The sequence below is a fragment of the Narcine bancroftii genome, chromosome 4, assembly GCF_036971445.1.
Source record: "Narcine bancroftii isolate sNarBan1 chromosome 4, sNarBan1.hap1, whole genome shotgun sequence".
In the NCBI taxonomy this organism is placed as follows: domain Eukaryota; kingdom Metazoa; phylum Chordata; class Chondrichthyes; order Torpediniformes; family Narcinidae; genus Narcine; species Narcine bancroftii.
Window position 1 is genome coordinate 213,378,033 of NC_091472.1, and position 25,173 is coordinate 213,403,205.

The window sequence follows — 25,173 nt, forward strand, 5'->3', positions numbered from 1 at the left end:
TGTTTGCCACCTCTGTCACTACTAAAACAAGGTTGCACAGAGGGGAAAGAGTTCAGATGACTCACTTCAGAAAAGAATGTATGCAGAGCAAAGCAAAGTTGAAATGAAATGCTCTCCTATTGGGCAAAATTCCTGCATCTGAGTCAGCAGGTTAGAATTAGAGAACACTACAGCACAAAATCATGCCCTTTGGCCCTTCTAGTCTGTGTCGAACTATTATTCTACCTAGTTCCACTGACCTGCACCTGGACCATATCCCTCCACAACCCTCCCATCCAGGTACCTGTCCAATTTATTTCTTTTGTCTGATTGAGACATAGTTCAAAATAAAGTTATCCATAATGTCATATATTTTTGTAAATATAGTTTTTAATTTTTTTTCCTCTCTGGTTAAAGACCTGACAGGAGGTACAATTGCTTCACCAATCTCATGATTGTGGCCTCTGTCTATTAAAATGTTAAATGGAGATGACCTATGGTTTCTATCCATTGGAATCTTCAATTGAGTTGAGGTGCTATGTTGGATGACAATACTTAACTAATTAGCAAATGCCAGTTCATTTGTTTCTTGGCTGACTTCTACCCTTGGGCTCATGCTAAGGAGTTTTGGCAGCTCCTGACATCTGCGGTTTTTTTTTGCTGAGATAGTAAAACATTCTGGAAACACAACTTCTTTTTCTCCTTTTTAAAATATTATTATTGTTTAAAATAATAATCGATATACAAGTTATTAATATAGTGAAGCAATATAACAACAAATGCACAATATGACAAATTTTAAATTTCATCCCTAATTGTTAAATGTGATTGTTTGTTAAAACAATTATACATAAAAATCTGTTATATAATATTGTTAATATAATATAGTATCTAAAAAAAGATATAATCTAGGATAAACATAATTAAACCCCATAAATCCACAAGAAAAAGAAAAAAGACCCTAAAACCTCTAATCAAGGTTACAAGACAAATTCAAAGGTGGATCAAGTCACGACCTCCAGAAGACAGTCGGATCAGTGCTAGAGTACTCATGTTTAGAAGGAGGCCGTTTGGCCCAATTTCAAATTTATCATCACATGTCCCAAGGTCGAATGAGAAAATTTGTTTATTGTGAAATCCAGCTAGTTAGCCCATACACATTACAGTAATAAAAAAGTGCAGAGTTTCAAAACCAGATCTGTTAGAAAAGAGAAAAGGCAACATTGTTTTACCCGTGTAAGGTTCGTTCAAGAATATGATGATGGCAAGTAAGAAGCTGTCCTTAAACTCGTATGTGAATTTACACTTGTGATTATTCTTCCCAATGAGAGGATAGTGTGGCCAGGATGCGATGAATTATTTTATACGTTAGTTGCTTTTCCGAGGCAGTGGGAAGTGCAGATGGAGTTGATGGAGGGTCTGTGTGAGGGTTTGAGTTGCGTTGACAACTCTGCAGTTTCTTGTGGACTTGGACAGAGTAGTTCCTGTACCATGCAGGATGCATTCTGGCAGGATACTTTCAATAGTGATCTGTGGAAGTTGTTTAAGAGGTGAGCAGTTGATGTGCTGGATTTCGTTGGGCTGCTGAGGAACCAGAGCCTCAGGTGTGCTTTCTTTGGACATTGTGATGCCGTGGTTGGACCAGAGCACATTGCTATCATGTATTCTGCCACCCACTACACAAGGGGTAATTCACAATGGCCAGTTGACTCTCTTTGCCTTTGGATTGTGAGAGGAAGCCAGATCTCCTGGGCAGACCCATGCAATCATAGGGAAAATGTGCAAATCACACAAAATTCACAGGAAGACAGTATTGAACTGGGTCACTGCCACTTTGAACTAGAACCTCTACTAGTTGTGTTCTTTCATTAGCCCAACTGGTCGACTGGGTGAGATTTATTGCCCATTTTTCATTGGCCTCTGAATGGAATAGCTAGCCCATTTCAAAGTTGACTCATTGGCATTTCAGGGCAGGGGAGATTTCCTTTCCCAGAATAACTTCAACAATTTTGTGGTCACCATCTTCTGATTTAATTTCTTTACTTGAATTTAAATTCTCCAGCCATGAAGAAGGATTAGTTAGTGACAAAAGTATTCTACTCTGGTTGTGCAACAAAACTTGACCAGACTCTAATTTCCTCTTGATATCTTGTCTGAATCTGGATGTTTATATTTGCAACATAATGTTGGGAAATATTAAACTGTGCTGAAACGCATAGTTTGGCGAGCTGCCCGTCCCATTCATAAAAAAGGTTGGCTTCATATTGAATTGAATTGTTTATTGTCAAGTGTCCCGAGACATAGTAAAGAATTTTGTTATACAATCTATCCAGGCAAGTCAACCACTATGTATCACAGCAAGTAATGCAAGAATGAAACCAGTGTTACAATAAAATGTTAAAAAGAAACATGAAGTTAAATAACTAAAAAAGGAAGTTGGCAGACACTGTGATTGTTGTTTACACAAAAATGCTGGAAAATCCAAGTCACACGGTGTTCTTTATGTAGCAAAGATAAAGATTCATAACCAATGTTTTGCGCATGAGGCCTTTGTCAAGGTGTGAGCAAATATCAGTCAAGTGCTTGAATGAAAAGATGGGGGAGAGGGGACAAGAGGCCATAGGTGGATTTGGGTGGGAGGACACAGGAGAAAAAAAGTTGAGAAATGATAGGGGGAGTGGATAGCTCTATCAATGGAAATGGAAGGGGATGGAGAGCTGGAGCAAAGGAAACAGAGAAAAGGGGAAGAGAGGGAAACAGGGGAGTGGCCTAATGGAAACTAGAGGTTAGTGTTAATACCTTCCAGTTGGAGAGTACCCAGATGGAATATTAGGTGTTGCTCCTCCAATTTGGAGGTGGCCTCAGTTTATTGGTGCATTAGGCCATGGCAGAATCGGCGTCAGAAGATATCATTAGGGTTACTGCAGGGGGAGGGGAGCACAAACTGTGGTTCGAGAACTCACATGGCAGGGGTGGGAGGGGAGCAGGTTCCATATCTGCCATAGACCTCCTCTATCCGCCACACTTCCCCCTCCTTCTGGTGTTTCAGACAAATGCATGTGCGTGGAGAAGAAACCACGTGATTCTTTTCTGTGACACCCTCACCGATGGCATCACTCAACCCCCTAGAGCTGCCGATGGGTGTGGGGGCACCATAACTCATTTTGGGGGGGGCATGGTCTGCTAATGCCTCTCCATGTCGCCAAGCCATGGACAGACATGTCAGCATGGGAGTGGGGCACATATGGGAGAGTATCTGTGCCATCATCAACCACAAAGCCACACCAGCTGCCTGTGCTGGGGATGCCTCCCTTCCGGACGCTGTGAATGACTTCAGTGCACACTTCAAGGCGAAAAATGACGTGGTGGTGAGGAAGTCCACACCTCTCTCATACAAACAGGCACTGCGTCTCACGGGAGCTGAAGTGAGAAAGATGCTGCTTAAGGTCAATCCTTGTAAGGCTGTGGGACCAGATAACCTCACTGGCAGGGTGCACAGAGGATGTGCAACTAATTAGTTGACGTCCTCACAGACATCTTCAATGGCTCCCTGAGCAATGCTATTATACCAACGTATTTCAAGTGGCCACTTTCAGTCCTGTGCAGAAAAAGCCCTCAATGTCCTGTTTAAACGACTACCAACCTGTTGCACTAACATCCACTGTCATGAAGTCCTTTGAGAGGCTAGTCATGGAGCACATTAAAACTCAGCTGCCCCCCCTCATTAGACCCCCTGCAGTCTGTGTTCTGTCCAACCCATCTGCAGATAATGCCCTTGCCCTCACCCACCTGGAAAATAAAGATTCCTATGTTCGAAAGCTGTTCATAGACTTCAGCTCAGCATTCAACATAATCATAGCACAGCACCTGATTAGGAAGCTGAACCTGCTGGGCCTAAAATACCTTCCTCTGTAACTGGATCCTCGACTTCCTGACTGGAAGACCTCGTCAGTCCAGATCAGAAACAGCATGTCCAACACCATCATACTGAGCACAGGACCCCCACCCCCTCAGGGCTGCGTGCTCAGCCCTCTGCTGTTTACCCTGCTAACCCACGACCGTGCAGCAAGATACAGTTCTAATCACATCATCAAGTTCGCTGACGACATTACTGTGGTGGGGCTCATAAGCAAGAATGATGAGTCAGCTTACAGAGAGGAAGTGCAAACACTAACGGACTGGTGCAGAGACAACAACCTACACCTGAACATCAACAAAACAAAGGAGATGGTGGCCAACTTCAGGAGAGCCTGGGGATCACTCTCCGCTGACCATCGAAGGTGAGGTCGTTAAGAACACCAAATTCCTTGGCATACACCTGGTGGAGAATCTCTCCTGTCCCCAAACACCAAATCCATTCCCAAGAAGACCCAACAACTCCTTTACATCCTGTGGAGGTTGATGAAAGTCCAGCTTCCACTCTCACTACATTCTACAGGGGATGCATTGAGAGCATCCTATGTAACTGCACCCCATCCCAGAACGCAAGTCCCTGCAATGGATACTACTGAGTTGGGGTCTCTTTACCTGCCATGATGTACGTTTATAATGGCCGTTGTTTGCGGAAAGCTATAAAAATTGTGAAGGACTCATCACACCCCTCCTGCAATCTTTTCTCCATCTGGGAAGAGGTACCAAAGTGTTCAGGCCCTTGTGAAGAGATTATGTAACAGTTTTTCCCCCCTGAGCCATGAGGCTTCTGAACTCAGGGGACATAGGGCTAGCATATGCAATGTGATACTTGTAAGTGATGTGTTATTTATATATATATAAAAAAGTTTTTGATATAATTTAGCCATGTAAATAACCAGCTCCACGGACCGGAGAAACACTATCTCGTTTTCACTATAGACTTTAATGGTTATGGTATGAATGACAAATAAACGATACTTCACTTGAATTGAAAGTGTTAGCCACTGGGTGATTCCTGCCATTGCTGAAGGTGCTCAACAAAACGAGTTCCTCTCTTTTGTTACGGACCCAGAGGACCCCAAAACCCAGCAGCAGTAGAAATTCACCAAGACAAATGGTTGCTTAAACAAAAGTCATTTTTAATTTTCTTTAAACATGAAAACAGGATCAAACTTTAACATAACTATTAACTTAACCTAACAACCCCCTACATATTATGCAATGTGCATACATTCCGAAAAGTTCTTTGATTCACAGTCCAATCTCACTTCTCATTCCTTCAATTCACTGGTATCAGGCAAATCTTATACTGTGAACAGAATTTAAAATTTATGAATTTTCACCAAGCTCTGGTGCTTAAAGGTAATTGGTTACCACTCAGGAAACTTGTTGGTTTCAGAGAGAGATTTGTTGCTCATTGGACACAAACAAACTGATACCCTCTGATCAGCCTCTTCAGTGTCTTGCTGAAGAAACTTGCCCCATCAGGGTTTTCCAAATGATAACCTCTTCTTCGACAGGTCACCACAGAGTTCCTTTTGTTTCCCTTATTTCGGGTGAAAAACTCTAGCCAGCCATTGCCTCTTGAATGTACCACAATGGTTTTCAACAAGCTGAACTAAGAACTCACAACCCATCTTCAAAATGGGGTTTAAACCAGCTGCCAACTTACTGTGACTGCAGAAACCAGTTCTCTCTCTCTCTCTCTCTCTCTCTCTCTCTCTCTCACTGCTTGCAAAACCACCTGACCTTCCTAGAACAGCAAACTGCAACCAGACAGGTTGTTGCACTGGACCCAAACTTCTGAGTCCATTCATCTGTGCTTTCAAAACAATAATCCATTATTCAACAGCATGTCCACTTAACATCCACTTGTGAAATCTCCTTAGGTATTCTTCAAAGTTTTTGCAAAGGCACTTGGAGCCTGGACTGTCTGCCTTGAGCAAAGCTCAAGTATTAAGTGACCTACACTACCCTCTCAATCTATATCTCTTTCAAAAACATATCAATATACAATATAAAATATGATATTATCTGTCACACTCTAGTATAGAGAAAGCCACAATGGGAGTATGGATGCAGTGGATGACTCCTGCGGATGCACAAGTGTTGCTTCACTTGAAAGGACTGTGGTGGTGTGGGAGGAGGTTTGAGCACAAGTGTGGCACTAACTGCAGTCACAGGATTAGAATTGGAATCAGAATTTATTGTCATGATATTTGGTGTTTTGCAGCAGCATCGCAGGTTAAACATTCAGATTATTACCATCTTACAATATTACTATAAAAAATAAAAATGATACTGCATGAAAAGTCAGGCAGTGTCATTAATTTATTGCTTATTCAGGAATCTGATGGCAGGGAGGAAGAAGCTGTCCTTGTGCCACTGAGTGCTCATTTTTATGTTCCTGTACCTTTTCCCCTGAGGGTAGCAGTGAAGAGAGCATGGACTGGGTGGTGGGGATCTTTGAGGATAGAGGCTGCTTTTTTAAGACACCACCTCATGTAGATGTTCTTGATGGAGTAAAGTCTGGTACCTGTGATATTGCAAGCCAAGTTAACAACCCTCTGGAGTTTATTCTTGTCCTGATAGTTGGCACCTCCATACTAGGCAGTGACGCAAACAGCCAGAATGCTCTCCACGGTAAACCTGTGGAGGTCTTCGAGAGTTTTCAGTGACATACTGAATCTCCTTAGACACCTCACAAAGTATTGCCCCTTCTTTGTGATTATATCAATGTGGAGGCTCCAGGACAGATCCTCGGAGATGTTGACACCAAAGAATTTGAAGTTCTTGACCCTCTCTGCTTCTGAGCCCTTGATGAGGACTGGATCGTGTTCCCCTGACTTCCTTCTGAAGACCACAATCATTTCGATGGTTTTGCTGGCGTTGAGCACAATGTTGTTGTCGTAACACTGTTCAACGAGCTGATCTATCTCCCTCCTGTACGCTTCCTCATTGCCGTTTGTGATTCTGCCAACAAATGTGGTGTCATCAGCAAACTTTTAGATAGCATTGGAATTGTGCCTGGCCACACAGTCATAGGTGTATAATGAGTAGAGCAGTGGGCTAAGCATGGATCCTTGGGGGTGTGCCTGTGTTGATGATCAATGAGGAAGAGACGTTGTTTCCAATTCATACTGACTGTGGTCTTCCAATGATAAAGTCAAGGATCCAGTTGCAGAGGTGGGTACAGAGGTCCAGAGTTTGTAGCTTCTTGACTAGCACTGAGGGAATAATAGAACTGAAGGCCGAGTCTATGAAAAGCAGCTGTATGAATGAATTGCTGTTTTCAAGGTGACCCAGAACTGAGTGGAGAGCCAGAAATATTGCATCTGTTATGGAGTGATTGTGACAAAGGCAATGGTACAAGGTACAGTTAAGCATCATATTGTACCAGTGGGAGGTCTATTCAAATGTCAGATAATGGTGATAAGAGATTGGGTTTGGATTTGTCCTTTAAAATTAATGTTACTTTTTTATAATTCGGGGGACAAGCCCTTCCAGCTTTTGATACCATGCTGCCCAAAGACATCCATGTGGCCAATTTGCCAACTAGCAGTGTATGTCTTAGGAGTGTGGAAAGAGAATGTACAAACTTTTTACAGACAGCAGTGGATTGGAACCTAGGTCGCTTGCGCTGCAGAAGTCTTGTGCTGACCATGCCACCCCAAATATCTTGGCTGCTTTCCCACGGCAATGGGAATATAGAGTGGATGGAGGTCGATTTTCAGGTTGCCCTGAGCTCCGTTCAAACCTATCTGCAGTTTTTTTTGGATCTTAGGTGGAGCCGTTGCCGTACCAAGTTGCAGTACATCCAGATGGAATATTTGCCACGCTGCATGTCGAAACCTCGGGAAGTCCACAAGGGATGCGCTGAATTTTCTCATGTTTCTTTGGAAGTAGAAGTGTTGGTGGTCTTTCATCATGTTGCGACTCCAGCCTGACCTACTCATTATGTGACCCTGCCCAATTTCCCCCTTGTCATGTGACTCCACCTGATCTCCCCCCCCCCCCCACAATCACATTGCTTTTCCTGGCCTCATCGCAGTACAACCAACTTGCTTTTGGGTGCTGGTTAGCTGGGTGGAATTTTCACCATGTCTTCATGAGAAGCTGGGTGGAAATTGAACTGTTCTTGTGTTTAAGCACTATCCTTGTCTTGCACTGGGACTAATTCCATGTCATGAAAGATTTAATCATTATTATTTGAAAACATATAAGTGAAATATTAGCTGATCCACAGTTAGCTTTGAGTTGAACTTTTTGATCAATGTGTTCCATAAGGTTAGCTGTTCTTTGAGGTGTTTTGCTTTGAACTATATTGCTTAACCTTAGTAAGGCAAATTTTTGGAAGCCTGTCAGAATACAAGCAACTAAATTGCTACATATTTGAATGCTTACGTTTGTAACAGCACTTTGTTTTCAGCTGGCTGAACAACAACTTTTTGATAACTTGCTCTGAGAAGATTTGCCACCCTCAGAAAATAGGCAAGATTGACAGGACCAAATAATTGTGTTCATTCTTGGAACAATTTGATATTGTCAGGAGATCTGAGTGGCAAAGGTCAATATCAGTAGCATGACTTTGTAACTTTGGGTGCCTCTGTGCATGTGTGTGTGTGAACATGTGTGATGATTGCATGAATAGATTTATTCAGTATGTGAATGGTGTGTGGGTTGGAACTGTTGTATCTTTGACCCATGTTTTCTTTGAGCTTGGTTTTCCTGCTGAATTTGCTCAAATTTTCTGTGGGTAATCTGGCAGGTTCTTGTTACTTTGTGTTTATTATAGTAATAGGATCCAACTTTCATTGTTAAATTGGAAAATAAACATTCCAATGTGCAGTTCTGAGTATATTCAGAAAGGGCAAGTGGGAGTTAGGGTTGAGTTTCATTTGGCAGTAATTCACAATTTTTACTGCATGATACAAAGCCACACAAAGTCATGCAATCATTGAGCCCACCATGTCTGTTTTATCTCAGTCAAGGATGTTAGATTCCTTCTATTTTCACCGATCCCAATACCCTGCAAACCAAAGCTACCCGCAAATTGGAGGAATAACACCTTATATTCCATGTGGCATTAACGAATAGCATTAGCTATTCCAATTTCCATTAGTCACCTTCCACGTCTTTCTCTTTTCCTATCCCTCTTTCTCCTTTCCTTCAGCTCCCCACCCCCTCCCCTTCCGTCTCCTATCAGAGAGTTACCCTCTGCCCTTTCCCATCACTTCTCAGCTTTTTTCTCTTCTCTTCCACCTGTATCCACTTATGACCTGTTACCTGTTAGCCTGCGTTTCTCCCCCTTACCATTCCTCCTTTCCTATCCTCTTGCCCTGCACCCCCCCACACAACCTTTTTATTCAGGAACCTGCCTGTTTTTTGCTTATACCTGACGAAGGCCAGAGCCAAAACGTCGGTTATCTTTTTCTTCATATGGATACTGTGTGACCTGCTGAGATTCTCCAGCACATTTGTGTAATACACTCAACCCTGGTGTCTGCGGACTTTTTTGTTCAACTCCAAGAGATATTTATCCAGTTCCTTTTTGAAAATGGTTATTAAATCTGCAATCATTGTTGCTTATGGCAGTCTGCTCAGGATGAAAAGAAAAACCTTTGTTTTTTTTTTCCTCAGCATCTCTGGTTCTTTGCTCATTATTTTAATCTCCAACCTCAAACTCTCTTGTGATTGGAAATGGGTCCCCTGATCTAGTTTTGAACTTTGGTTTTAAAACTCCTCTTAACCTTCATCAAAAAATTGGGACTGATGCCAAAGGCAGAGTAATTGTATATTTGGCACATATTAATGTCGCATATTTAATGTATTAATGGGAGGCAGTTCTTACTGCTTTTTAAACATTTTGGTGTTCTCCAAAGACCTTGATACTTCTGCTGACAAACTAATTGAGCTTGTATCCTTAAGATCTAAAACCCTGTGCTTTCTAGCTCACATCGGTTTGTAAGAAGAAGTTTTATGCTGTGATAAGACTATTTCAAAATATTTTTTTAAATGGTAAGAATTAATTTAGTAAATATGTAGCATTAATATATGCCAAATATTCAATTACTCTGCTTTTGGCAGTCCCAATTTCTTGATGAAGGTTAAATGGAGATTTAACAGCATTGCTCCAAACTTTGGATTGTGGGAACTATCTTCTAATCGAAGGAGAGTTGGCATTAAAATAACTTGTAGGAGCTGCTACGGTAGAGCTACTGAGAAAAAAGCAATCACACACTAGGCTAGTCAACCAAAGACTGATTTATTGAAGTTTTACAAGTGGCTTTTATTCCCTGCCTGTCCCGGGCTCCACGGGACAAGGTGGGACCTTGTTAAGGGACAGCAGCTGGCCCACGGGACCACCAGGTTTAAATTGAGACTTGTTAACGTCCCGTGCCTTTCAGCTGATCAACATGCCGTTCCTCGGCACTCAGTACCGCTAGCATGCCAGCCCTTAGGTAAGTCCGTGCACTGCATTGACGGTGGCAGTTGGCATTACTGTACTGAATGCCTGCTCGGCCCGCTGAATAGCCACTACAAACTGACTAAAAAAATCAGAGGTGTAGAGAAAATAATTGGAGGGAATATTTTTTTTCCTGCAGTCTTTCATTGCTGAGGTGGTAATAACTCTTCAAAATGAATGCTTTTTTTTAAGAAAAAAGTACATCCGTTCAAAATCTGTGTTTTCAGCAGTAATATCTGCATTTTTAAATGGAGCATCAAGTTCATAACTTGGGAAGATTGAATAAGTGAGGGGAATTGTTTCTCTCTAAAAGGAGCTCTGAGAGCTCCAGTCTTTGGCTTGCTGTCAGCCCCACTCTGTTGTAATGAGTTCTATGTCTGACCGATCTTAATATGGACCATTAGCTCCATCGGGGCATATTCATCACCAGGACCTTGAAAGAGGAAACCAGCAGCCTGTGCATGAAATACCTTGCGTCAAGAAAGATGGATGTCAAAACTGAGCTCCATAATCATGGAATGGGATAATGCACATTTTTGTGTGTTTTTAGGATTTTTACATTTATTTTTAACCTAGAATATCTAACATTATTAGAAGCCCTTCAGCCCACAACATTGTGCCGACCTATGTAAGCCTACTGCACAGCAACCTAATCCTTCATGACTTTGCACCCATGACCCTCTATTTTTCTTAATCCATGTACCTGTCTCATGTCTTTTAATGCCCTTATTGTGACAAGCTCCACCATCACCCCCGGCAATGCATTCCAGGCATCCACCACTCTGTGTAAAAAGGAAACTTAGCTCTAACATCTCTCCAAAAAGTTCCTTTACTCACCTTAATCAGATGTCCTCTGGTATTTACTATTGATTCCCCCAGGAAAAAGGTGCTGTCTGTCACCCCTTTCTAAGCTCCTCATAATCTTCAGATTTCAGGTTTATTGTCAAGAGTACATTCATGACATCACAAACAACCCTGAGATTCTTTTTCCTGTGGATGAGGGGGAGGCAGAATTACCACTCATTGGTAGTGCAAAAAAACTGTACTTGATATACAGATGTAAACAAAAAAAACAATCTTAAAAGTAATTTTAAATTTAATGTAATCATTCAAGGTATGTGGGAATCACAGGGAAAGCTAGCATTTAACTCCACTTGGGAAGATAGTGGTGAGCTGCCTTCTTGAACCACTGCTGGATGAGATGTGGTTACATCCACAATGGTGATTCTTTTGTACTCAGTGATGGTGAAAGATCACTGATATATTTCCAAGTCAGGGTGGTGTGTAACCTGGAGGGCAACTTCCATCATGCTTTTGCTGCTCTTGTTCTTCAAGTTGGTAAAGGTTGTAGGTTTGGAAGGTTCAGACGGAAAGTTGCTGCAGTCCTGTGGGTGTTGCAAACTACTGATGCTCCTGCCATCTCACGTGATGTGGATAATGCAACAGGGATTTGTGGGCATCTGGTTCCAACAAACTGCAAAGCTGATGACTGGACAATCTACTGAGCAATGCTATTAGACTGATGTATGTTGTTTATATGGGGAAAACTTCATAAAGATAGTCTACTTCAACCTTTGACATTCACCTGGCAAGTACAGGAAAGCTCAGCCAGACGTCAGCAGCTCTCCCTCAGTATTGAACTAGAGGGATGTGTATGGATTACAAGAGTGGCAATTGAAATCACACCTTGTGAATGTTAATGATGAGTCATAACTGACTCATCCATCAGTGGAAAAAGTGGCCATGAGACATAGGATCAGAAATAGGCTATTCAGCTTATCGAGTGTGCATCACCACTGAATCATGGGCTGATCCATTTTCCCATTCAATCCTACTGTCCAGCCATGTCCCCATAACTGTTGATACCCTAAACCAATTCATGTTGCTTACGTAGAGTTACCAGGCGGCAAAACTAGCACAAATCAAGGGCTCCGAGCCACTAATGTTTTAAACCTCATGCTAAATGTAAAAATGGCTATTGAGTGCCACCACTCCAAATGTCGTTGCTGAACAAACCTCAGCTATTTCATGAACTTTCATGGGTCCTCTACCGGCACCACCTACGGCTCCTAGAACGCTTCCACCAGCGTTGTCTCCGCTCCATCCTCAACATCCATTGGAGCGCTTACATCCCTAACGTCGAAGTACTCGAGATGGCAGAGGTCGACAGCATCGAGTCCACGCTGCTGAAGATCCAGCTGCGCTGGATGGGTCACGTCTCCAGAATGGAGGACCATCGCCTTCCCAAGATCGTGTTATATGGCGAGCTCTCCACTGGCCACCGTGACAGAGGTGCACCAAAGAAAAGGTACAAGGACTGCCTAAAGAAATCTCTTGGTGCCTGCCACATTGACCACCGCCAGTGGGCTGATATCGCCTCAAACCGTGCATCTTGGCGCCTCACAGTTTGGCGGGCAGCAACCTCCTTTGAAGAAGACCGCAGAGCCTACCTCACTGACAAAAGGCAGAGGAGGAAAAACCCAACACCCAACCCCAACCCACCAATTTTCCCCTGCAACCGCTGCAATCGTGTCTGCCTGTCCCGCATCGGACTTGTCAGCCACAAACGAGCCTGCAGCTGACGTGGACTTTTTACCCCCTCCATAAATCTTCGTCCGCGAAGCCAAGCCAAAGAATGTTAAATTAAATTTTAAAAAATATTTAGAGATACTGCACAATAACGGGCCAAATACACCAGTTAGCTTACAAATTCAAAACACTTTTGGAAGGTGGGAGGAAAGTGGAGCATCCAAGAGGAAACCCATGCAGGTCACAGAAAGAATGTACAAACTCCTTACGGACAGTGTCCATGATGCTGGTGCTGTAATAGTGTTGTGCTAACTGCCACGCTAACCATGCCACCCCACACTAACTGTGTACTTCTGATGTACAGTCTAGTGTTCTTCTGGTACTGAGCATTGAGGAGCTGAGACAGAAGGGAAGCCCCTCAAACAGCGGGAATAGTAACTCCAAAGGGCCACAGTGGTAGCAATGATGCTAAATAGAGAACAAATGTAACATTGTACATTGATGGAAATGTATTGATATTACACTAAGGATGTGAAAAGACTTTGGTCAGAGAGAGGAGGAAAACTTCTGTGGTTTCTACTGTTCTGACTCTCTGACCATTTTCCTATACCTACAGTTTGTTCTCAGGAGGATCTGCTTATGGACTTCAAGAAGAAGTCAAGAGAGCACAAACCAGTCCTCATTGAGGGGTTAGCAGTGGAGAGGGACAAGAACTTCAAATTCCTGGGTGTCAAAATGTCTGAGGATCCGTCCTGAACTCTTCATGCTGATGCAATTAAAAGAAGGCTCGTCAGTGGCTGTACTTGGTGAGGAGTTTGAGGAGATTTGGTAGGTCACCAAAGACTCTGGAAATTTTCTGCAGGTGTTCGGTAGAGAGAATTCTGTCTGGTTGCATCACTGTCTGGTATGGAGGTGCCAATGCATAGGACAGAACAAAGCTCCAGAGAGTTGTTAACTTGGCCAGCAACATCCCGGACACAAGTCTTCACTCCATTGTAGACATTTACAAGAAGCGGTGTCTTAAGAGAGTAGCCTCTATCCTCCACCCACCACCCAGGCCATAGCCTCTTCACTCTGCTACTATTGGGGAAAAAGGTGCAGGAGCCTATAGACAAGCACCCAGCAGCACAAAGACAGCTTTTTCCCCCTCTGCCATCAGACTTATGAATGGACAACGAACCTTACTTTCTCCTGTTTTCCTGCACTATATTATTAGTTTTGAAATGTACTCCTTGCAATATTTGCACATGATAATGCTGCAATGCAACAAATTTTGCATCAGGGGTAATGACACCAAATTCTGATTCTCCTTTGTTTCGAAACTTCTTTGGTGTCAGGAAGTTCTCTAGGAGTGTCTACCTGGCCTTTTATAATTGTTGCTTATGATCACAAGTGAGTAATATCAACACATTAGGGAAAGCTGGATAAACAAGTGAGGGAGAAATGGATAGATTAAGCTCCGGGGCTAGATGAACAGGGTATCCGGAAGTGGAACGTAGACCTGCCAGCAGATGGATGTGATGCTCAGTTGATTGGTGATTGGAGCAAAGCTTCTGTTTTGTTTGTGAAAGGTGACACTGAAAAATGGGCGCATGAGTTGCTTCCTGTAGTCTTCTAAAATATTTTCCACAATTTCCCTTCTCTCAAATACTTATAGCAAGAATGACTATCTTCACTTGAGAAAAGCAGTGAGGCTGTAGATTGTGGAAAAGCCATTGACCTCATCAAGCACTAATCTCTCTAATGGATAATTTGCATGGTCATCAGGTCTTAATAAATTTTTCTGATGGATTTGTTGCAAGATGGGCTAAAACCTGCAGTAGACCAATGTTGCAGGCTTGTTTGCAGCATAAACGATGTGTACTAAATTACATCCCTCTTAGTGTTTCATGTATTTTTATTTTATCATTTTGATCTTCAATTCTCACGTTAACTGGAGAAACCTTATTGATAGGATAAAATCCATTCTATTGTAGTTTTTAAAATAATTTCTGCCATGCATATGCTCCTCTCAAAAATCAATTCAACACTGTACACATTTCTGTTGCACAAAAAACGTACTTGATTTGCCACGAAATGCTCTGAATAAATGTTGTTTATTGTCATATGCATCAGTACAATGATCTGATGCAATGAAAATCTTCCTTGTTGCAGTTTCCCAGGTACATAAAACACACAACAGATAAGACCAAAAAAAACATATTGCAAAGAGTAGGAAAATCTATGACTTACGTCCTGGAGCAGGGCTATTACATTGCAGTGTACAAGACGTTGATGAGAATGCACTTGGTATTGTGCACAGTTTTGGTCACCCAGTTGTAGGAAAGATCTCATTAACCTGGAGTAATATAATGAGAGTTTATTGTCATAGACATAAGTACTAAAATTATTACTTGGTGGAGCTTCACAGGTATGGAAAATATGCCAAATATGATAACATTTAACAGAATGTGCCAGGATAGAAAAGAGATAATAAGTATAAAAGGATAGATTGATAAATATTGACAGTTGCAGTTAGTGTGAGGAAAACAAAGTGATGTTTCAATAGTACAAAGAGATCTTTTGGTGGTCCTGGACTAGTTTAGGGTTAGGGTAGCATGGGAAAGGGTACAGAAAAGATTCATCCAAATATTACCAGGAATGGGCATCTTAAATTACAAGGAGATGCTAAAACTTTTTTCCCTGATGTAAAACCTAAGAGGTGTCGGGGTGGGACCTCGTAGAGTGTTATAAAGTTATGAGGGGAAGGTAAATAGTCTTTTTTGCAGCGTAGGGGAATTTAGACAGACACGTGGACAGGAGAGGATCAGAGGGATTATGTGTCTAATGCAGGCAAATGAGGCAAGATTAATTGGGATGGAAGTTGGGCTCCAGGGACTGTTTCCATATCATAGATGAAAATATATCGCAGGGAAAAAAAACTTGCTGAGTCAGTGATAGGTCTGTTACTCTGCATGTCCCAAGGTTACAAAAAGACACATAAATTTAGGCATTTCCTTTATTCTGTTCCCTTTGCTCTATCCCTGCCTCCTCTCCCCTTAGTAATGTACTTTACCAACCTTGTTTTTTGCAAGTTTCAAGGGCAGTAAATGGATAACTTCTCTTTGTGTCTTAAGTGAAGAAATGTTCATTCCTGTGTGACGGCCTCTTGTTCTGCTGACTGTTTTATGTAATATTCTGTACAGGTACTCCCCGACTTGCGACATATGTGACTTGCGTCCATCTGCGCATTTGATTGAAAATTTGTTTAAAATATGTAAAATTTGTGTGGTTTATATGTGTATGACAAACTATAACAGGGATACAGGGCATGTAAGAGCCAAAATGTGCATACTTACCTTGTTTGTCAGTGTACCGGGGTCCGTAGGCTGGATATGGGCATCTTGATTACTGTGCTGATGCGCGAATCTTCAGTTGACGCATGTGCAGTTCACGTTACAGAGTTTGGTTGGCACATGCGCAAGAGTTAAGGGCGCGAATTCAATATCGTTAGGGCGCTTAACTAGATTAGAAGGGCTGAATGACCTGTTTTTTGTGCTGCAGTGTTCTATGGATATGGGCCAAACGCAGGCAAAAGAGTCTAGACTATTTGGGGCTGAAGGACCTCTTTCCATGTCATCACTCTACGCACAACTTTTCTGTTTATGTAATTTAGCATGTTGCCTGTGTAGCCTGATTACTCAGTGAGTGAGCCATAGAGAGTAACATTTTCACCTAAATCAAGAGATTTGTGTTCCTCTCCAGAGATGTGAGCTAGTAATCTACAGAGAAATTTCTATGGTACTGACATACTTTGTTTGCATTTTATTCCATTGGATGAAATATTAAAACGATCCCACCTGCGTCCTCAGCTGATCTTAATAATCAGATTTTAGATTTGCGATTTATTGTCAAAGTACAATACATGACATCACATATAACCCTGAGATTCATTTTTCCTGCAGGCGTGGCAGAATTGCTACTTATTAGTAGTGCAAAGAAAAAACTGTACACAACATACACATGCTTACTTCTTTCTTAGAAATCTGTCTTGCCTCTTATTTGTTCCACTTCTGAATGATGAATCCTGATCACTTTCTCCCACTTTCATAGCTTTCATAGCTTAATGTTCGACTGTACCATGCATACGTAAAAGAGTTTTGTCTTCCACCGGTGCCATCTTTGCAGGTCGATGCCAAATCGGCTCAGGAGGACATTCCCTCATCTAGGTCGTCACTGGCAGATCCAGAAGGTAATTCAACGGCCTGCTTCAGAGTCAAAATAAGCCCAGCTTCTTTCTTTTTCTTATCTTCAGGTCTTGTAGTTGTAGTTAAAAGATAGTTAACTATTTTCTAATTACTTGAAAGTATTTTGATTTTTAAAAACTTTGCTAATTGGACACTATTAAATCGTGAGGCTGTGTGTTGTCTCTCAAGGCATCATGTGATGTCCCCACACAATGTACACATATAAACAAATAAAGAGCTGTAAACAGTTAATGAATGTAAACAAACTGTGCAATGCAGAGAGAAAAAAATTAAAGTGCAAAATTAAGTGCCTTAAATGAGTCCCTGATTAAGCTGGTTGTTGAGGAGTCTGATGGTGGAGGGGTAGCAGCTGAACCTGGTGGTACGAGTCTTGTGTAATCATATGGCATTATCTTGAAGAAAATAAGTTGTCCAGGCCAAAATGTTTTCTTCAACCAAGGATCTGTTCTGGGACCCCTGTTCTTTGTGATCTTTATAAATGACCGACCGGCATGAAGAGGCGGGAGGATGGGTCAGTAAGTTTGCAGATGATACGAAGGTTGGAGGAGTTGTGGATGGTGCTGAAAGTTCTTGTAGGCTACAAACTGATATAGTCAGGATGCAGAGTTGAGCAGAAAAGTGGCAGGTGGAGTTCAATCTGGATAAGTGTGAGGTGATGCATTTTGGAAGGACAAACCAGAAGGCTGAGTCCAGGGTTAATGGTCAGTTACATAGAAGTGTGGATGAACAGAGGGACTTTGGGGTCCAAATCCTTGCATCCCTCAAGGTTGCCATGCAGATTGATAGGATAGTTAAGAAATCCTAAGGCATGTTGGACTTCATTAATAGGGAGATTGAGTTCAATAGTAGAGAGGCCATGTTACAACTCTACAAATCTTTGGTGAGATGACACTTATGTGGAAGCTATGTAAAGGGTGCAGAGGAGATTTACCAGGATGTTGCCTGGATTGGAAAACAAGTCATATGAGTCAAGGTTACCAAAGTTGGGACTTTTCTCTTTGGAGCATAGAATGATGAGAGGAGACTTAATAGAGGTCTTGAAGCTTAAGAGAGGGATAGATAGAGTGGACAGCGAAAAACATTTTTCTCAGGGCAGAAATAGCAAACACCAGAGGACAAATGCACAAAGTAAAAGGAGGGAAGTTTAGTGGAGATATTGGAGTAATTTTTTTTACGCAGAAAGTTGTAGGTGCCTGGAATGCATTGCCAGAGATGGTGGTTGAGGCTGAAATATTCATGCCAATTAAGAGACTTAGACAAGCACATGGATGAAAGAAAAATAGAGGATTACAAGAGAGGGTTTAGTATATTTTTTAAGGAATATATGGGTTGGCACAACATTGAGGGCTGAAAAGTCTGTACTATGCTGTAGTGTTTGATAATCTATGTTCTATATTTTTAAGCTAAACTTATAAAGTCTAATCACTTTCCTCAAAGCTAATTTTTGCTACCTTGCAGCGCACAAAGTCGCTGTGTGTTTTCCAGATTAAAATGGGGACTACACTTCAAAAAAACTTTATTGGTTACAAAGTGTTTCATAAATTTGCATTTTCATTGATGATCGAACACTATTTAAAAAAAAAAATCGGAGCAGAAAGCAAACATCAAAAGAATTATGGAAGGGCTGAGGACACTGAGTCATATTGATGAAAGTCTACTGTGGGAGAAAGTAAAGTAAGATTTCAGAATAATACTGTTGAACTTGAAAGCTGAATTTAAGCCTTAGAAAAATAAAGTAGGCAAATTAGTTTGATAATTATGCAATTAAAATTAATGTGAAATGTTATCTGTACATAGCTTTGGTGCCACATAGTTGAAGGACCCCTCGGGGCATTGCTAGAGTTTGGGAAAGTGGGTTAAATAGAATATTAAGTTGTGAAGAAATATGAAATTAAATAAATTTTATTATACACATTGAAGAACAATACCAGCTTTATCATAACACTCCATTGAAAATGGCAGAGGAGATTTTAAAAATAAAATACAAATTCTTGCAAATACTCTGTGGGGCAGACAGCATCTGTGGAGTGGCAATTGGGGTTTCAAGTTATCATTGGAACTAGCGAAAAATTAGAAATTAGAGAGAGGCAAGATTAGTGTAAAAGCCCTAAAAGCCCTAAAAGGCTGCTCCTGCGCCGCATCCATGTTGAGTGGTGCCTCATAGCACCTCTGGAGCCAATGGTGGTGGGGCAACTGGTGCCAAAGTGGCACCCATTATAAATACGCGGCAGAGCAATGCCCGTGTTCCCTACCCATAATCCCCCACGCAGCTGAAATCACTTGCATTTTGAAGCGCAAGGAGTGGCCCCAAAGGCTGAAATTGTGAAATTTGTTGCCACAGGAAGTTGTGGAGGCCAGGTCATTGGGTGTATTTAAGATGGAGAATGATTAACTGGGGAATCAAAGGTTATAGGGAGAAGCCCAGGCATTGGGGCTGACTGGAAAGATGGATTGGCTCATGATTAATTGGGCTTAATAGCCTATTCTACTATGTTTTATGGTGTGAAATATGGAATCTGTGTGGTGAATTTGTTCATTGTTGAGCCCAGATGTCTACAATGAAAGCAAAAGAAAAGCACCGATGCTGGAAATGTGAAGAAAAGATATGTAGGATAGGGTCATCTACCAGTACCTCATCCATTGCCTTCCAAGCCTTGACAATTAAAATATTCACCCAGATACTTCTGAGTGACATTGCCCAGGCAGTGCATGCGAGCTCAAACCATTCTCTGGGTCAAAAAAATTCCACTTCAGACCCTTCAAAACCTCTTGCGCCTTATTCATTATCTCTGCCCTCTGTCATTGGGGAAAAGTTACATATTAAACACACTGCTACCTATTCCCCATATAATTGTGTAAAGTTCTCAAAGGTCTCCCGCCAGTGCCCTGTTTTCCAAGGAAAGCAAGCCTGGCCTATCCAATGTATCCACATAACAGAAATGATCCATGCTAGGCCATGTGGCAGTGAATCTCCTCTGTATCTTTCCAGTCCAAACACACTTGTTCCACAGAACAGCAACCAGAACTGCTCACTGTACTTCAGCTGTGACCTAACAAGTGTTTTATAAACTTCACTGCTCTTAAGTTCAATGCTGTGGCTAATGATGACAAGATGTCTGTGCTGCCACCTTCAGAGATTCTTGTATCTAAAGGTCTCTCTGTTCCTTAATCCCCTGGGCCTTAACATTCATTGTATAGGTTCTAATCTTGTTCATTTTCCCAAAATGCATTGCCTTGCACTATTCAGGATTAAATTCCATCTGCTATTGCTCTACCCTGACAAATTTGAAGATGGAGATGGTCAGGAATTTTGTCATACAGTTTTGGGTGTATTGTCAGGGACTGAGTACACATCTTTGAGGAGAGCCAGTGTTGAGTGTGATCATGAAGGAGATGTTGTTATCTACCTTCGCTGCACTCTGTTAGACAGGAAGTCAAGGATCCAGTGTAGAGGGAGGCACTTAAGCCAAGATCCTGGGAACTGTGGTATTGAAGGCAAAGCTGTTGTCTTTGAACAGTAGTCAACATGCATGCCCTTGGCATCCAGATGATCTGGGGTGAGTAGAGGGCGAGGAAGATGGCATTTGCAGTGGGTCTGTTTTGCCGATAGCCAAATCAAACTGGGTCAAGGCTGGCTGATGAATATTGGAATGAAGTGGGGGGGGGGGGGAGGGGGTGCGACAGAAAATGCCACAATCCCATTTCAACTTATTTTCTTAAGAGTGCTAAAAATAACAATCACTACATTTGATTTAAATGTAAAAATCTCAATTTTGAAGTAAAGAGATGGTTATGAAATGAGCCAATGCATGCTTTCCTTTGTGTGAGAATATGTAAAAATAACCAAAGCTTTTCACAGTATCTCAGTACATGTGACAGGCAACAAGCAAATCAATCTGTGACTTCTATTGACCCTTTTACTCTCCTTTTCTCTCATTAATCCTGCCAGAAGAATAGGGAACAGCAGTCACATTGTAAAGAAATACAGGGAAGTTGTTCTGTTCTGAATGATATTGGGGGAATTGTATCAGTTAGCACAGCAAAGCAACCTCCCTTAAGCTCTTTAAGGATATTAGCCTTTGCCTTTCTTATTACAAGACGAGTTATTTTGATCAGATGGAAAGATGCTTCCCCGCCCACTCATAATCAGTGATTACATGATTGATGTCACGTTTAACTTTGGAGAAAAATAGATGTTCCACAAGTGTTTTAAATATAAAATTTTCAAATATTTGGGGCTCCTTTTTGAGTTATTTTCATAACCTTTAATGGTAATTATAATTAAATAATATGTGGCTCTCATAGATTTCTATTTCTTTTTATTTTTACTTTTTATGAGCCATGCAACTTTGGAATGGAGTGGGGTTTGATTTATAAAATTATTTTTGTTGTTTTTAATTCTATTTCTTTTTCTATTTTCAACTTTAACTTTGAATTAATAGTGTTGCATAATGAATTTTTTGTTATAGTGAGTTTGCTTACTTTGTTGCAGTTGTTTCATTGTTATGTATCATTCTTTTTTTGTATGTATTCTTATCTAAAATCTAATAAAAATATTGAAAAGGAAAGGAATTCAAAGACCTCTCCTGGAGTCAGCACATATAGGCAACTGTTAAGAAAGCACAACAGCACCTTTACTTTAGAATGTGTGTGAGGAGATTTGGCATATCAGTTGAATACTCTTTCAACCTTCTCCTGTGCACTATAAAAGTATTCTGATGGGTTGCATCACATTACCTTGAGGAAGTGCTCAGACCTGAATCATTGAATTTAAATTTAGACGTACAACACGGTTACAGGCCATTTTGGCTCACGAGTCCGTGCCACCCAATTTGCACCCCATTAATCTACACCCCTAGTACGTTTTGAATGGAGGGAGAAACTGGACCCCCTTGGGGAAAACCCACGCAGACATGGGGAGAACGTACAAACTCCTTACAGACAGCGCAGGACTCGAACCTGTAGCAGTGTTGTGCAAACCACCATGCCAACTGTGCCATTGGTTATATATCTTTGCCTACTAAGGGTGCTGTGAGACCTGCTGAGTTCCTCCAGCCTTTCTGTGTTTTTACTGCATCACAGTCTGGTTTGGGAAATCAACTGCCCAGGAATGCAGGTTTCAGAAGGTAACAAACATAGCCAGGTCCATCACAGTCTCTGACCTCCCATCCATTGAATGTATCTATGTGAGGTGCTACCTCAAGACTTAGGTAACCAACATCATCGAGGACCTCCTTCGCAGGGGTCAGTATTGGATCTGCTACTTTTCACGCTGTATGTAAATGATTTAGGTGACTGAACTGATGTCTTTGTGGCCATGTTTGTGGATGATACAAAGCTGGGTGGAGGACCGCGTAGTATTGAGGAAGTACTGAATTAGCAGAGGGACTTCGACAGTTTGCAAGAATGAGCAAAGAAGGGGCAGAAGGAATATAGCGTAGGGACAAGATTGGTCATGGACTTTGATTAAAGGAATAAAGAAGGACTGCAGTCTATTTTCAAAATGGGGAGAGTATTCACAAAGGGGTGATCCAAAAGGATTTAAGAGTTGGAGTGCAGGATTTCATAAAGTTTACCTGCCGTATCAGTCGGAAGGAAGAAAGGCAAATGCAATGTTAGTATTTGAGAGAACTGGAATATAAAAGCAAAGATCTAATCCTGAGGCTTTACAAGTCTTGATCAGACCATATTTAGAGTGTTATGAGCAGTTTTGAGCCCCCATATCTAAGGAACGATGTGCTGGCATTGAAGAGGGTCCAAGAGCCCATTTATGAGAATGATCCCAGAGATGAGAAAATTAACATATGAGGAGCATTTGATGGCTCTGGGAGCCAACTCTCCCAACTCTCGTTGGAGTTTAGAAGGATAAGGGGGATCTTATCAAAATGAGCTGGATATAGAAAAAGCTGGATGATTGGATGTGGAGAAGATGTTTCCAGTCATGAAAGAGTCTGGGACCAGAGAGCACAGCCTCAAAATAAAAGGATGTCCTTTCAGAACAGAGGAGAAATTTCTTCAGCCTGAATGTGGTGAATCGGTGGAATCTGTTGCCATAGATGGCTGTGGAAGTCAAGTTAATGGGTAGATTTAAGGCAAAGGGTGATAGGTTTTCGATTGGTAAAGGTGTCAAAGGTAATGGGGGAAGGTAGGAAAAATATATCGGCTGTGATTTGATTGGCAGACCAGACTTTTGGGCTGGGAGGCCTCTTTTTGCTTCTATGTCCTGTGGAGTTATGATCACCCTGGTCACGACCTCTTCTTACTGCTAACTTCGGACAGGAGGTACAGATGCCTGAGGATCAGGACCTCTCAGTTTAAGAACAATTTCTTTCCAACAGCTATCAGACTCTTGAACCTTCCCTGGTTACACTAATCATGGACTGCTCCAACACCACAAAAGGACCATCTGCACTATTGTTAAGTCACTTATTTTGATCAGGATAACTTTGAATATTGATTATGTTGTAGGAGACTCACACCCACCACGTTGGAGGTTCTCAATGACCGTTTATTTCAAAACTCATGCACGGCCCTTTAAGGGCAGAGTGAGCTCCACCCCTGTGTGGGCGGTGACGTCATCACATCTGCCTGAGGTGCGTGCTGGGCTAAAGCCACGAGGCAAGGAAGTCCCCCGACGGCGCCATCTTCTTGTGGCCCCGCCACATGGTGATACAAGCGGGGCCAGTTTGCCACGAGTATGTGTGCCGCCACACAACCCAACCCGATGCTTGGGCGGACGGCCTCGGTGCTTGGGCTAGGCCGTCTGAATCGGTTGAGTGAGGCCTTGAGGCAGTCCACTGTAAACAGTTTGCTTTTACCCCTAATGTCCAACGTGAAGGTCTTACCGGATTGCTGCAGGACTCTGTAAGGGCCTTCATAAGGGTGCCACAGGGGCACTGTGTGCGAGCCTCGCTGGACGAAGATGTACTCAGCCGTATCTAGCTCCTTGGGCAGCTGGGATGGTTGGCTACTGTGGTGGGGAGGGGGAGCCAGCGAGGCGAGTTTGCTGTGGAGATCTGCCAACAGGGTTGGGATGTCCGTCATGGAGTCTATGTCCGAAATGAAAATCTCGCCAGGTAGCGACAGTGGCGCGCCATAAACCAACTCCGCAGATGATACCTGAGATCCTCCTTCGAAGCTGTCCTGATGCCGAGCAGAACCCAGGACAACTCATCTACCCAACCGGGACTAGTGAGACGGACCATGAGGGCCAACATCATGTGATGGTGAAACCGCTCCACCAGGCCATTTGCTTGCGGGTGATACACCATGGTGTGGTGGAGCTTGACCCCCCAGCAGGCTCGCCAACTGTGTCTGGAGGGCGGACATGAATTGGGCACATCTGTCACTGGTGATGTGCGTCAGGACTCCGAACCTGGCAATCCAGTGAGCAAGCAAGTTCCTGGCGCACGTTTCGGCAGAAGTGTCCTTGATGGGGATAACTTTCGGCCATCTCGTGGTTCGGTCGACCACCGTCATCAAGTAGCATGCCTCCCTGGACACCAGCAAGGGGCTCACGATATCAACGTGTATGTACTGGAACCTTTTGGCCGCAAGGTTGAACTGTTGAATCAGGGCCTTTGTATGGCGGTGGACCTTGGAGGTCTGGCATTGCATGCAGCTCCTCGCCATTTGGGCCACCATCCGCACTGATGTCTTGACGGAGGGGTGTGCTAGATTGTGGACCATGCTGAAGGCCTACAACCTCCACTGTGATGGGACTACCGGGCGTGGCGACACGGTGGAAAAGTCACAGAGCAACATGTCCTTGCTGCCCGGCAAATGGATGTCTTGGAGGCGGAGCCTTGTAATGGCAGCGTGGAGGGCCTGCGTTTCTGCATCTTCTCTCTGTGCCTGCGCCAACTGGGTGTAGTTTAGGCTGTGGATTGTGGGTCATGAAAGCGCGTCCACCACAACATTGTCTCTACCTGTCCTGTGCCGATGTCAGTGGTGAACTCCCGACACGTAGGATAGGTGCCACTGCTGGCGAGCCAACCAGGGATATTTGGCCCTTGCAAGGGCCTACGTGAGCGGCTTGTG

The 25,173-nt window shown here is 42.6% G+C and overlaps 1 protein-coding gene and 1 long non-coding RNA gene across 5 annotated transcripts in view; one reads left to right on the forward strand and one right to left on the reverse strand.

Annotated features, from left to right (window-relative positions):
- LOC138761576 (uncharacterized) overlaps positions 1-11,285 on the reverse strand; it is a 114,729-nt gene extending 103,444 nt beyond the window's left edge. Inside the window, exon 1 of the long non-coding RNA XR_011356377.1 lies at positions 11,195-11,285. This is a non-coding gene — a long non-coding RNA (uncharacterized lncRNA). The remainder of the gene's footprint in view (positions 1-11,194) is intronic.
- LOC138761575 (partitioning defective 3 homolog B-like) overlaps positions 1-25,173 on the forward strand; it is a 1,428,627-nt gene that overhangs the window by 198,544 nt on the left and 1,204,910 nt on the right. The gene's annotated exons all lie outside the window — the stretch shown is intronic.